The sequence below is a fragment of the Colobus angolensis genome, unplaced genomic scaffold (genome assembly GCF_000951035.1).
Source record: "Colobus angolensis palliatus isolate OR3802 unplaced genomic scaffold, Cang.pa_1.0 Scaffold112, whole genome shotgun sequence".
Lineage (NCBI taxonomy): Eukaryota > Metazoa > Chordata > Mammalia > Primates > Cercopithecidae > Colobus > Colobus angolensis.
In genome coordinates this window covers 8,349,339-8,364,537 of record NW_012112253.1, presented here as the reverse complement: position 1 = coordinate 8,364,537, position 15,199 = coordinate 8,349,339, and positions in this window count along the sequence as shown.

Here is a 15,199-nt window from a genome sequence, read left to right as displayed (position 1 = left end):
ACTCCTTTTCTATTAGTACTTGAAAAACTTAGTCACATGAACAAATGAGTTAAAGTAATTTTTCTCGTTCTTGAGAAAACAAACTCACCTATTACACTATGAGTTTAATGTCTTATTTAATTTTTTTTTCATTTTAAATAGGGAGACTTCTGAGAGGAGACCTTGCTTGGAAGAAACTAGAAAGTTTAATTTTTATTTCAAATTTGCATGAACCACATAGAGAATATATTAATTCTGTTGAAATCATTTTCTTTTTGGATCTGTCTGGGATAAATGAACTTGATTTAGAGAGCCAGAGGCACTGGATGACTTTCAGATGTATTGCATGACTTTCCCAAGGCAATTTCCCTGGTTAGATAGAACCCATGGATTCTCTTTTCTGTTGGTTCACAATTCAAGGTCGTTGTCTGCTTCCCCTCAGCTCTCTATTTTAATTCCAGCAGAGCTACAAATGAGAAACCCAACCCATGCAGCAGCTCTGAATGAGGTCACTCTGATCACTTTGCTTTTTAAAATAAATAGATGTCCTCTCCCTACCCTAAGGTGGGGCTGAGCTGTCCTCAGTTTAGGGAGACAGTTTCTCTAGGGCAAAGATTTTTTAGACTTTTTTGTTAGTTGACCTAACCATCCACTGAGAATTGGATGGATAAATGGATTATCTCCCTTCCCCTGACAAATACACACATTCCAAAATTAGCATGCAATATTACAGAAATTATGAAACATCTTGCAGATATTTCATGTACATCAAGTAAAGAATCCCTGTGTTAGTGGCATGTGGAGTAAATGTTCAAAGCAGGCTTTGGAGACAGACAAACATGGGTTTAAAACCCAGTTCTTCTACTTAGTAACTGTGAGAATGTAGACAAAAATACTTAAAATCTTGTTGCATCAGTTTTCTCATCAATAAAATGAAGATGATAGCACATACCCAATAGATTAGTTATGGGGGATATCCAAGTGCTGTATAAACCATGAGAAATGAAAACAGGAATCACAATCTGTAGTCCTGCACCATGACTCACGAAACAGATAAAATGCTTCAAATGATGACATGCAACAGAACTATCAAAACTCCAGTTGTTGGAATACCAGTAACTTCAGACCCATGTGTTCTAAGATTAGAGCAGAGACAAACTGCTTTAATAGTAACTCTGCAGGAACCCATGTGTTTCAAAGATAGAACCATTGCTTGTTCCAGCAAATCATCTGATTTGTAAGTTCTGAACAGTCTCTGCCCAGGTCTTGATTAATAATTATCCTAAAACCAGTCTATAATTTCCCTTTCTTAATTCCTCATTTGAGATACTATCGTAGTTTACAACCGTCTGTGGATTTCTCTAGTGGTCTTGGTATGTGGGCTTCCACTAACTACCAAGAGCTCCGGAGCAGAGATTGTCTATTTTCTTCCTTCAACTAAAGCACGCTGAATTTGTTTACAGTTCTCTTGGTTAGGGCCACCATCCAGAGAAGAAAAAGCAAGACTAAATGTGAGGCTATCTAATGGTGGGTAAGAACAGCTTTGTTCTGTGAATTATACAATAATATATTTTTGCTTATTTTCTGTTGAGTTGTTGGTCTTTTTATTTCTAGGACCTCCTTGTATATTAGCAGTATTAGCCCATCATCAATGATATGAGTTGCAAAATGTTTATTGAAAAGATGCACTGTTTTTTGACTTGGACTCTGTTTATGGATTTTTATTTGTTTTAGTTCATCTTTCAGAAGAACTTAATTTCATGTAGACAAACATATCATGGTATTAATGATTTCTGCATTTTGAGTGGCATTACAAAGGTCTTCCCCACCAAGGATAAAGTTCATTGTGAAAACAATAGGTGAATAAAATGGCAAGAATCAATTTTTAAAATTAGAGCAAACAGTGCAGATAGTACTACCAGGCATGAAAACAATTTTAAAGATGTGGTAATGGCACATAAAGAGAGATTGATGGAATGTAAAGAAACAGGAAAAAAAAATTACAGTGGGAAACTAAAAGCAAAAACATGTAGGAATTCACTATTCAATAAAGGTAGCATCTCAAACCAATAGGAAAAATATATCCATTTCATAAAGTAAGCTTAAACAATTGGGTCATATCTGGAAAAAAGCTGGAACTTTACTGTGGATAAATTTCAAATGGACCAAATATTTAAATGTGAAAAATCCCTTACAAGTATAAAAGAAAGAGGGGAGAATTTCTTTATAAACTTAATTTTTCTTTACCTGGAGTAGTGGATCCTTGTTACTTACCTGCCTTCCAGCATAATTCCATTTGTATAAAATGTCCAAATTGTATATAAATATATAAACACATAAAGCACATTAGTGGTTGTATGAGACTGTTAGTGGGAACTACAGTTGACTAAATGTGAGTGGGCTGAGGCATCTTTTGGGGGGCGATGAACATATTCCAAAACTGTACTGTGGTGATATTATAATTATTGAATTATATATTCTAAATGAGTGAATTTTATGATATGCAAATTATACTTTAAGTTGTTAAAATCAAGTATGATTTAGGGACAGCGATACTTGGGCAGAATAAACCTAGAACAGTGCTCACACCAAAGTCTCTCAGTATGTCCAATACCGATTCTCCCCAGGATTAGGACTTGGGAAGAATGGAGGTGACCCTGATGAATGAATAAAGAAGACAGAACTAGAAGAAAGGGAACATTTTCTTCTGAAGGTCTGGTTTCCTTCCATTTGTTATCTTGCTTCCTGCAGGTACTGGCAACCTCTACTGAAAACAGCGTCTTAGCTTTCTTCCACAGATGGTGACCAGAACAGCCTGTCTCATTGCTGAACAATCACCAACATCCTGTATTGACCTCAGCCCAGTTGTTGACTCTTTTGTTTAATTGGCCTTACATGGAAGCACTTCAACTGAAAGCATGCCATTTTTTAGGGAATTGTGCCAAAAAACAATTAATTTCAAATACACAGCTTTTCTATTTAATGCTGCAGTTTCTGTCTGAGGCAACATTTATTTATGTTCCTGTTGGAGGGAGATAACACACCAGCTGAAGGAACAAGCAGATGCAGACCCATGGGAATCGCATTGTTGTTGGTCTAACTCTCCTCTTGGCTTTGGCATCCTGCAGCTGTGGCTGCCTTTACAAAATGGTAGCAATCGACTTTACCCAGGGACTGTGGCTCTTCTTACTTTATTTTTTTAAATTTAATTTATTAGACTGGTTTATAATCTCGATAGGACTCTAACAACTGTGGGAATATTCCCATGAAAGCCTACATGCAAAGGGATATTATTGCAATTCCATGGGGATTTTTCTACCCATCTCAACCATGGCTCTGCAAAAAACCATGCTATTTGTTCTGTTTATATCTCTCAGGAGCCTACTAAGATTTCATGTACTCCAATATGTTTCTAAATCTATGTTTTGTTATGCTCTGCTAGGATTCTGTTGCTTTCACTTAAAGTTGTAAGGATATCACAGAGAAAGAGTGTCCCAGAGGGAGAGCCACACTGCTGAGTGGGAGCTGAGACACTTGGGGCATTCGATATACCATTTGAGTGGCGGGGCGGGCAGCACCAGGGAAGTGAATCTAACACAGCAGCACTGTCCCTTGCTGTCACTCCTTATGGCTGTGTGAGAGCTGGTGGTGAAGGTCCAGAAGGGGCTAAAGGGTCCTTGTGCTGTGAGCATGCAATGTGCAGAGTTTCACAGTTCTGCTTAGAAGAGAGCAACTCCTGTGTTGTTTTGGTCAATGTCCTTCTCCTGGTCACCTAGCTTTCACCTTTCTCCTTTGTGCAGGTGAAGCTTTCTGTTACTATTTGGCTAAAATAAGCCACATAGCTTGTGTTAAAGAATCTTTTTTATTTCTTTAAGAAGAATTTGGTGCCTATGAAAGTGATCAAAGTTTTTTGTTCTCCAGTGACATCAAGCAGGAGAAATGGATATACTGTCCATTCATGAGTCCTTAAATAGTCTAATCTCATTTCAACAAATTCCTTTCTTCCTACTTCTGTTCTTCCCTCCCTTCTTTCTTTTTTCCTTTCCTTACCTTAGACAACCCTAAGCAGTAAATAAAAAAATCACAACCGGTAAGAAAAGAAACCAGAAGAGCAATCCTTCCTTACCTTAGACAACCCTGAGGAGTAAATAGAAAATCACGGCTAACCAAAAAACAAACCAGAAAAGCAATATGTAAGATCACAATATAGGTGGCCCACAGGTTTGTACATTGTTATTAAAATTGAATTGAAAATTAGGCTTTGAGGTTCTTAGGTCCAAGCAAAAGAGAACAATCACAGTTGTATGGGTCCCCTTGACCACACAGAAAAGTAAAACTATTCTTGGCACTCAGGCTGAAAATTCCCATCTGTGACTCTATAGGTTATAAGAGCCCAGGCAGCATGAAGGGTATGTAAGACAATGACTTTATAAAAAAACAATATTGGTTTTAACAACTTTGAGTCTGTGGTATTCTCAGGAAACATTGAGGATATGGTACGCACATGTAACCTAGTAGGAGTACCGTGAGAGCCTGAGCAGTTTTCTGCAAGTTAATGTGGCTTCTTGATGGTCTAGTTTAATCTACAGGTGTAACGCAGTTATTTCAAACTCTCTAAACTCTCCAGTGTAAATATGGATTATCTTGGCAAAATCTTTTTTTTTAATCAGGCAGCAGATAGCTCAGAGATATGTCTTCTGTCAAATACCATTGTGGCATAATTTCTCTTCTCTCCAACCTCCTACCAATTTTCTGAGGAATCTAAGTACATAATAAACCTGAAAATAGAAGATGTGCTATAAAGTTCTTAAATGGAAAGAAGTAAAACATCATTGAAAACTTGGCTTTACCTTAGAAAAAATGAGGAGGTGCTGGGATTTCTAGGTGTCTTCGATGAATGCTGGTTGTCTCTTTGTGACAAATGCAGTTGGGAGTCCAACTCTGCAGTGCTTTCATTGGTTTTGTGGAGGGGTGACTACTGTTTGCCACTTCAGAGCCCAGGTGAACCATCTGTATTCATTAAGCCTGCTGGCATGGTGGAGAAAATGGATACATCATACTTTCTTAGGTCGAAAGATCTGGGATCAGAATTTTACCTGTTCTAGAAAACTCTGGCTGATGCCTGCACTTCTTGTCTTCTGTAACCAGTATTCAGTATGGGCCATCCGGCTTTTTTATTGAGATTTGATCACTTAGCTTTCCATCAGTAACTCATTTTGACATATGATTGAATAAGTTATCTTGCCAAATATCCAGAATCAATTTTCAGCAACCTGGGACATTTTTCAGCCAGGTCATGAATCAAGACTCACGCTCTTTTGTCTGACCGTAAACTTTACTCAACACATGGAAGCTGCTCCCCAATTTCTTAGTACATAGTCGAGCTTCCCTCCTCCCCCATACCTGAACATGGAGTCAGCTGTGTTTGAGATTTATTAATGGGGATTAAAATAGAAGAATTTTATCCAGTGTGAATCAGTAGAGCAAGAGATTGAACACACGGTAAGGGGTGTTAGAGTCAGAAGGGTAGAGGGGAAAGAAAGACAGTTAGGGAAAATTAGGACAAAGCAAGCGAAGAAGAGGGTTCGCGTAAGAAGTGTCTGAAGAAATAGTAGCTCATGATTATGAGCTACTATAATCATGTTGCTCATGATTATGTTTTACCTGTGAAATTCAGGTAATAGTTTTGAGATCTTAAAGCAATGAGCTTTTGCTCCCCCCAAATCTCTAATGAGTTGTGTCCCACACATTTCCTGACCAATCGATTCAATAATGTTCATTATTTGAAGGAATGGGCCATACTGCTTAGAACAAGTTCAGAATTTCAAGTGATATTTTGAGACTCATTGATGCCCAAACTAAGCACAAAATTCACGTTTTATTAGTTTAAAAAGTTTTCTAAATTCTAGAAGCTTCCCTACCTATTGAGTAAAGGCTTAGGGATCTGTGCTAGTGAGGTTGAGGAGGTATGAAGACATTGAGTTTATGATTTAAGTAAAGTCTCTATGACACAGGAAGGGAAAACAGAAAGGCCTTCTAGCCAGTTTTGGGTAGAACACTACCTTAAGGAAGAACAGGAGAACAAGGGAGTCAGAATGAACAAAAGCATGATTCTGAAGAGCCTGGACAGGCAGAGAGACTCAGTCCATTATCAAAAAGAAAAGAATCCCTCCTTACTTAAAATTACCCAGGAGTCCAGAAAGTATGCTTTATATATTAGTATAGATATATGCAGAAACATCTGTATAAAATATATATGCATGTAAATGTGCAAGTATGTTAAAGATGTAATATTTTATCTGAAACACAAATCTACATCTCTTTCTAGCTCAGTGTTAGTTTCCCTTGCACCTATACAAAGGGGCTGCTCTCAGGTAATGTGCACCCATCTCTCTATGCTCACACAGCAGCTCCCTCCAGAAAGCTACTAGACTTTTGGTACCGAAACTAATGGTAGGCCACATGCACCAGAATAAGGAAACACAGTTGAAAGCATGTATATTATTTGACAAGCATCTAGAGCATACATAAATAAACTATATAGGGAAAAACAGGCATTGAATGGTTAGCAAAGATTCTCAACCCTTGTACTGTATACTCACTTGGGGAGTTTTAAAACATTGATATATAGTCCCCACTCAGAGATTTGAGTTTAACTGGTCTGGCCAGGCACTGATACATATGGTTAAAAATATTTTACTTTGTACTTTAAATAATTCCAGACTTACACAAAAATTGTAAGAATAATACCAAAAACTTCTGATTATCCTTCATCCATATTCCCCAGTAGTTATTTATTTTTTTTATTCTTGAGACAGAGTCTCACTCTGTTGCCCAGGCTGGAGTGCCATGGCACGATCTCTGCTCACCACAACCTCCGCCTCCTGGGTTCAAGTGATTCACCTGCCTCAACCTCCTGAGTAGCTGGGATTACAGACATGCACCACCATGCCTGGCTAATTTTTTGTATTTTCAGTAGAGACGGGGTTTCACCATGTTGGTCAGGCTAGACTCAAACTCCTGACCTCAAATGATCTGCCTGCCTCGGCCTCCCAAAGTGCTGGGATTACAGACGTGAACGACTATGCCTGGCCAGTTGTGAAAATCTTAACACGTTTACTTTAAAATTTTTCTTTTTTTCACTCTATATGTGTTTGAGTACATTATTTTTTGTGAAACATTTGAGAGTAAATTGCAAGCATGTTGTCCCTTTTAAATACTTTATATTTCCTATGAATGAGGACATCTTCCTACATAACAACAGTACAATTATCAAAATCAAGAAATTAACATTGATACTATTGAATCAAAGAACCAATGTAACCAACGAACCAATATATGAATATTTGGGACTGTCTCTGCTTAGATAGAAACAGCTCTACAAATGCTTGCAGGTGATGCTGAAACCAGTTGCACTGGCAGCTGAGCTTAATTACAATTCATTGCCCATAGTAGCGTACCAGCTGAAGGCAATGGTGACTCTTCTGTTTAAGGGTAAACGCTTTCCAATGGGGTTGCTTTTTCTACATTGTGGTAAATCTGCCCAATCAAAGTGTTTCTTTTTGGAGTATAAAATCTGGATAACAAGCCGGATCCTCACTGAAGCTTAGCACACGGTCAAAATATATAGGAGACCTCGAGGCCGAAGAACTGCAAATGAAACCACATCTTCTACTATCCCATATCCTCTGTTTTCCTGCATCTTCCTGAGAGGAAGAAGGACTTTCATCCCTGCAGTTCTAAGGAATTTGTCTCCTACAAAGCCATAGAGTAAAACTTTATTTTTTGATAAATCCAATATCACTGACAAAAAACCTGCTTCTGGACTGAAGCATGTTTCAAAAGCTGTTTACAAGAACAATAACCTTCTGTTCTGAGTTAGTGGTAAGTAACTTAATGAAAAGCTGTATTAAATGGGGTTTATTTTAGCCTTTTGCTATTAAAAGTGTGTTCTGTGGACTGGCAGCATCCTCATGGGTGAGAAATGAGAAACGTGGGGCCTTCCCTCACGTGGATCAGTATCTGCAGTTTAACAAGCTCCCTAGGGGTGAGTACACGTGAAGGATTGAGAAGTATTGCTCCAAATAACCAGGCCAACATGGTAAGTGTGTGTGCTTTTTGGTTTTACCCCATTACAGGTATCTACTTAGTTGTGATACAGCAACAGACATATTCATTCCTTCTTGGCTAAATCTTATTGATTGGCAAGATACCTGTTTTTATACACATTACTCTGGTACAGTGGTTCTCAAAGTGTGGTCGACGGCCTGGAAGTATCAGCCTCACTTGGGAATCTGTTAGAGATGCAAATTCTCTGGCCACACCCGAGACCTACTGAATCAGAAACTGGGACTGGGCTCAAAATCTGTGTTTTAACCAGCGTTCCAGATAATTCTGATGGGCTATGGTAGCGAGACCCACTACTATAGTACCTCGCTGCTCCAATAAGCAGACAATCTTGTCATTATAAAGCAATCTGCCAGAATTTGAAGCAGTGGAAAATCAATGACTAATGGAGAACAGGAATGATAATCCAGCTCAGTTTCATTTTTATCTTAGAATTAATTGGAAAATGTATAGGTTGAGTGTTTCTTTAAAATATTTATTTAAATGCTTGGACCATGCCTGGAATTTTGCCTTTAATTCTAATGTCCTGCTTGCTCAGGGAGGATGCCTTTGGTGGATGCCAAAGTTACTGCCTAAAAGACCAGTTTACTACGAATAGGTAAAAAGAAACTTGCCTAAAATCAGTCACCTACTTTAAGTTAATCAGATGTTCTAAGTGGATGATTTAAATGATTCACAAAGGGCGTTTCAAAAAAGTTGCTGTGGACCCAGCTTCAGCAGTGAATTTTATGTTCTAGATAAATAAAAAGGAAAGTTTTGCAAACAAATGCTGATTTGCAGATGAGCAGGCACTGTAGAGTTCGTGAACAGGAGGCACACCTGCTCTGAAGTTCTGCAGCCAACAAAGCTGTTTAAAGACAAAGGGAGAAGCCATCAGTATTACCCACTGGTGCCTCCAAGAAGTGCCAAAGGAGGTACTTCCCATTTCAAACAAGTTGAATAATAAGGTGCAGATTAGAATCAAATGTGTAGGCAGTCCTTTCTCCTGGGCAGCACTGCATCCACTCAGAGCCAGTCACAGATGTTCAAAATTGACTTCTTGGCTTATCTCATTTTCAGTTGAAAATATTGTTGATGCATTTGCTTCTATGAAAGCCAGGAAAGTGAAATTATAGTAGATCCAATTTAGGTATAGATAAATTTTTAAACATAAAATAATGTGAGCTTTAATACACTGGTCTTTCAATTTTTCAATAATTTCTCAACTTCTTTAATGGCCTGGAAAAAAAAAAGAACTACAAAAATATGTATAAAGATATATGTGTATCAGGTAGACATTTTTAGTTTTGCTTTAGGCTCCAATAAAAATTGACAAGGTTGGATTACGTCATGTATTTATGATGATTTGTTCATCATGAATATTTTTTCCATTTTTAAAAAATTTATTAAAATATCATGTATCGTCATTACTGATTTTTGGCACCCTCTTAAATTAGCCCAAGGCTAGTAACTCCCTTGTGTCACCCTCGTCCTGGATCTGCTGCAGAGAATTGAATACTACTTATTGGGATAAAAAAATTAGTTTTTCTTGTTAAACATCATAGTGCAATGAAAATATATTGGGCTTTTGAATAAAACGGGACATCTTTTGAATCCTTGCTGTCATTTACTAGTTTGTGATTTTGCCAATCTTGTGGATATAAAATACTGTTTGATGTCTTAACTTCCCTAAAAAATCAGAGTTTCATAAGTTAACTTGTGTTTTTATATTTGTTAGACATTTTTGTTCCATTATGTAAATTGTGTGTCCTCTGAATAGATTTCTACTGGATTTCTTATATTTTTCTTGCTGAAGAAGTTTTGTGTAAACTGTTAGTACCACATTAGTTTTGTATGTTACTAATTTTTCTCTTTTCTAATCTGTTTACCTCGATTTCAGTGACTAAACAAATTTTTAAATATAATTTGAGTGTTGCTACCAAAGCTCATGTTGCAAACTTAATTCCCAGTGTGGCAGTGTTGGGAAGTGAGGTCTAGTGGGAAGTTTCTGAATAATGGGGGCACTGCCTTGATGAATAGATTAATTTTGACTCTCTGGAATCAGTGAGTTCTTGCTCGTTGGGGAACAGATTAGTTCCCACCAAAGCAGGTTGTTGTAAGTGAGACTGCCTCTTTTGTTGGGTCTTTTTGCACATGCTCACGTGCTTTTATGCTTCTCTGCCATGTTGCGAGACAGCGTGAGTCCCTTACCAGAGCCTGAGCAGATGCTGGTGCCATTCTCTTGAACTTTCCAGCCACCAGAATCATAAGCCCAATAAACCTCTTTTTAAAATAAATTTTCTGGTGTCAGGTATTCTGTTACAGCAACACAAAATGGACTATGACACTTTGGTAGAGTCAAACTCACCAATTTTTTCACACATAGTATGTGCTTTTAGAGGTTTCCCTTATGAAATCCTTTCCCTCTGAGATAAAAAATATGTCATTTTAAATTACTTTAATGTATTTTTCATAATTAGGACTCTAATCTAAGTTGATTTTCTCTGTTGGATGATTTCCTTACAACTTCTTTTAAAAATATTCCTCCATATGGTGAGTCAAATATTCTAACACTTTGTTAAAATCAGTTTTTTCTCTTTTTCTACTGATTTGTGATGCAAACCCTCTCATATATTATTTTCCCACATATACATGAGTGGCTAACCTCTCTATCATGTTCAGTTGCTTTCCTTAAATGTTCCTATGCCACAACCATACCTTTTTAATTACTGTGGTTTTGTAAGGAATTTTACAGCTGAATTAATGTCCTTAGTTGTCTTTGAGTCACTCAAAAGGGAGATTATCCTGGATGGGCCTGATCTATCAGATGAGCTTTTGCAAAGAGCATCTAGACATCTGAATCTTGAAGCAGCAGAGATTCTCTTTATTGCTGGCTTTGAAGAAAGTTGCCATGAACATTACTGCTACAAAGCCATTAATTCTGCCAACAACCAGAGATTGCTTAAAGACAGATACTTTCTGAGTCAAGCCTCCAGCTGAGAATGCAGCTTGGGTGACACTTTGACTTCAGCCTTGTGAAACCCTGAGGAGAGAACCTGACTGAGCTCTGCCTAGGCTCTGACCTTTAGAGGTCAGACTCACTTATTACTGCAAGTGATAAATTAATACTGTTTTAAGCCATTAAGTTTGTGACTATTTGTTATATAGAATAGAAAGCTAGTATGCTATCTAGAGCTAATCAGTGTTTAAAACTTTCTAGTAAGATGTGCGTATTATCATTTTATTTCTCTTCCTCATCTTCCTCATCTCCACTGTTGGTATATATATTATGGCATATATTTCATGATGGCTGTGAAAATTTTTAAAAAATGGGCAATTCAGACACTTAAATTATTTTATTTTATTTTACAATTAATACCTGTAGCTGACATTATTTATAGCCAAATATCACTTTCATCTTATTTTGAAGTCCTGGCTTGCTAACAGAAACCTAATTTTGTTCAGTTGGCAGGTGCAGAGCCCTTGGAAAGTAGGTCCTTCTACCAGCTTCACAGGTAAAATACGATTGATGTAAGTTAATAAAGACTCATTCCTGTATTACACGTGGCAGTTCTGGCCAATGAGATATAAAGTAGCACTGGGAAGATATGTTTTCTTATTAATATTGTTTGGCTCCCTATGTGCCCTTTCAATCTGAGATCTCGAATCTTTTTAAGCTCTGGGACGTAATTAAATATAATTTCTTCAAGTATAACCCACGCTCATTTTACCTTTTCTTTTTACCCTATAATTGCACTTAGTTGGATATTGAAATTTCTACTTTTATCATCCAGTACTCCTGGTTTTACTCTTTCTGACCTCCCTTAATCTTATTCAATGTCCTATGGGGAGTTTCTGAAAATCCCCTAGCTCTCTAGTTCTTTCTTCAGTTGAGTCCATTCTGTTATTAAAATCATTCTGAGTTCTTTATTTCAGCAATTATATTTTTAATGGCAAATATCTCTGGTTGGTTCATCCCAATGCTTGTTCATGCTTCATATTGGTAAGAATTCTCATTGAATACCTCAATAAATACCTATTTATTGAGCTTATTTTGAGTTACTTTTTTCTTATATCATTAACCCTGCTTCTGCTGTGTTACATTGCTATTTTTATTGTCTTTTTCTTGTAACTCTTGGCCCTTGAAGTGTCATATAATATTTCCCTAGGAGGTCATTTATATTGCCTGGAGCTTCCTTTACTGTTACAGCTACCTTTTGGGAGGACAGAAAGCCTGGATGCTGCTCAGGAAGTTTAAGGGTTGGATACTTGGAGGTTGTGAGTGTCTAAAGCCTCCTTTTGCATTCTGGAATTCACTACCGTCTGCCTCCTGCACCCCTGCCCTTTTCAATAGCATCCTTTGCCTCCCCAGTAAAATGCCCATTATCTCTGTCCTAGGTACGGCTCTTATAAAAGTGTAATTTCTTAGCCATAAACTGAAAAATATGAAGAGAAATCTCAGAATCTGATCAGGAGGCTGCCTGCGTATTTTGGTGTTGATCTCCAATCCATTCAGGCTCGAGAGCTGCCCCATGGCTCCTGTGGCCTTTGACTGGAGCATCTGCTCTACTAATCTTCAGACTTGGAGCAGGTGGAACTTCACCCAGAGCAATATAAGGAGAGAGGGGTCCCCCAGGAAGCTCTCTCCTAGCCTAGCCCCTTGTCCATACACCGAAGATGCATCTGTACAGTCCCTGGGGTAAGATTCCAAAATGGAATACCATGTCCTGGTCATGAGTAGAGAGAAGGAAATGATAAAGTGGACTGGGTATGCAGAAAACAAATTGTATCAGACTAGTCTCATTCAGTGCTTTTGAGAGCACTATGCTGAAGATTCAGAAAATGAGGTGCCTCTAGGAGAAATGAGAAAGGCGTCATATCTTTTAAAGCCTTGTTGACTAGATGAAAAAATACAAGAAAGATCAATGAGTTGTAGGTATTTTTAGATGACTGTTCACTGGCCCCAGCTAAGTCAGTTAATTGATTAATGTCTACCTGAAGAGGATTCTAGTAGTGTGCTTCAGGGATTTGACCTTATCCCTATCCTGATAGTTCAATATTATTATATTAATGACATGGTGAAATATAAAGGCATATTCATATTTAAAAATGTTCAAAAACTAGGAGGGGGGACTGTGCCTATGTTGTATGTGAGCATCTGGTTCTAAATAAACATCAAAAAGACTAGAGAGACTAATGTAATAGAAATTAATAGGAATAAGTATGCAGTTCTAAAATTTTCCTCCTAATATAACAAGTTTAGCACCAGTTAATGTTGAGCATTTTAGTTCACAGTAAGTAAACTTGATACTTTGTCATCCACATTACACTTATTATTGCCAAAAGTTGCATGTAGAGGAATATATTAGAAAAAGGGAGGGAAGATCTTGCTCTTCTCTGTTCTGGTCCAACTCTACCAAGACAACTGAGTTTTCAAGTCTGAGTATTAAGCTTTAAGAGGCAAAAGGATGCATTCTGGAATCCATTACCCAAAATTCAGCCTCCCCAGTGAAACAGCACATTCATGGCATTATCAGAGTAGTGAAAATGCTTACAACACCATCACATAAGGACTCATTTAAGGAACTTGTGATTTTCATCCTGTAAAAGAAGATGACAGGGAAGGAGATGAGCATCCTCAACTAAGGGATGTTGGGAGAAAAAAAGAGGAATCGGCTGCATTTTATATGAATCTTCCAAAGGATAGGATTAAGACCAAGGAGTGGAAGTTGCAGAAAGACAGATTTCAGCTCAGTGTATGGAAAACATTCGAACAGAGCTTAGCCATTGGACATTTCATCTTTAGAAAAGGTTGACTGATAAAGGAAACATTTCAACGTAAGCCATATGGTTCATTAAAACCACACGATGGACAACAGGAGAAGAGATCATAAAATGTTCCTACAACTCAAAATTGTTTAGCTTATTTGAGGAAACTTCATGGGGGAGATAAAAATGGAGCTGTGCCAGGAAGGATGGACAGACAGGACTTAGTTCATGCATTTTCAACATGGTGACATCACCCTAAGGGAATGAAATCGGTTCTTGGAGGGTGAAAATAATCTTGGCTGTTCAAATTGTTTGTGACCCTCCTCAGAGCCAGAGTACATAGACAGACATACAATATATCTTAGATATTGATGTTTTATGCTGGAAGGAGAGTGGTTAGAGAAATGCTTTAGGAAGTTTCCTTGGCCAGGCATGGTGGCTCATGTCTGTAAACCTAGCACTTTGGGAGGCTGAGACAGGTGGATCACTTGAGGTCAGGAGTTCGAGACCAGCCTGGCTAACATGGTAAAACTCTGTCTCTACTAAAAATACAAAAACTAGCTGGTGTGGTGGTGGGCACCTGTAATCCCAGCTACTGGGGAGGCTGAGGCAGGAGAATCGCTGGAACCTGGGAGATGGAGGTTGCAGTGAGCTGAGATCGTACCACTGCACTCCAGTCTAGGCAACAGAGCCAGACTCTGTCTCAAAAAAAAAAAAAAGTTTCCCTTAAGAAGGCCATAGTGAAAAAAATGGTGTATTATGTTTTTCTTTTCTTTTTTCTTTTTTTGAGATGGGATCTCACTTTGTCCCCCATCTACAGCATAGAGTGCAGTGGCTCAATCACAGCTCATGGCAGCCTTGAACTCCTAGACTCAAGTGATCCTCCTACCTCAGCCTCCCCAGTAGCTAGGACTACAGGGCATTGCTGCATAAAAAATTACCACAAACTTCGTGACTTGAAGCCACACACATTTATTATGGCTTCTGGAGGGTCAGAAGCCTGAATGAGTTGGCAGAGCTGCAGCCCTTCTGGAGGTTTTAAGGGAGAATTCATTTCCTGGCACTTTCCACCTTCTAGAAGCTGCCACAGTTCTTGGATCAGAGCTTCGCATTATTCTAATTTCTGCTTCAGTTGTACATCTCCTTTCTCTGTTTCTTTAGAAAGCCCCTGTAATTACATTAGTGCTACTAGTGTTATATTAGTGGATAATGCAGGATAATTTCTCCCATCTCAAAGTCTTACATAGGCAACATTCTTTTGCCATTACAGGTAACACAGTCACAGGTTCTGGGGATGTGGATATAGATATTTGGGGAGGGGGATGTGCATTATTTTGCCTATCAG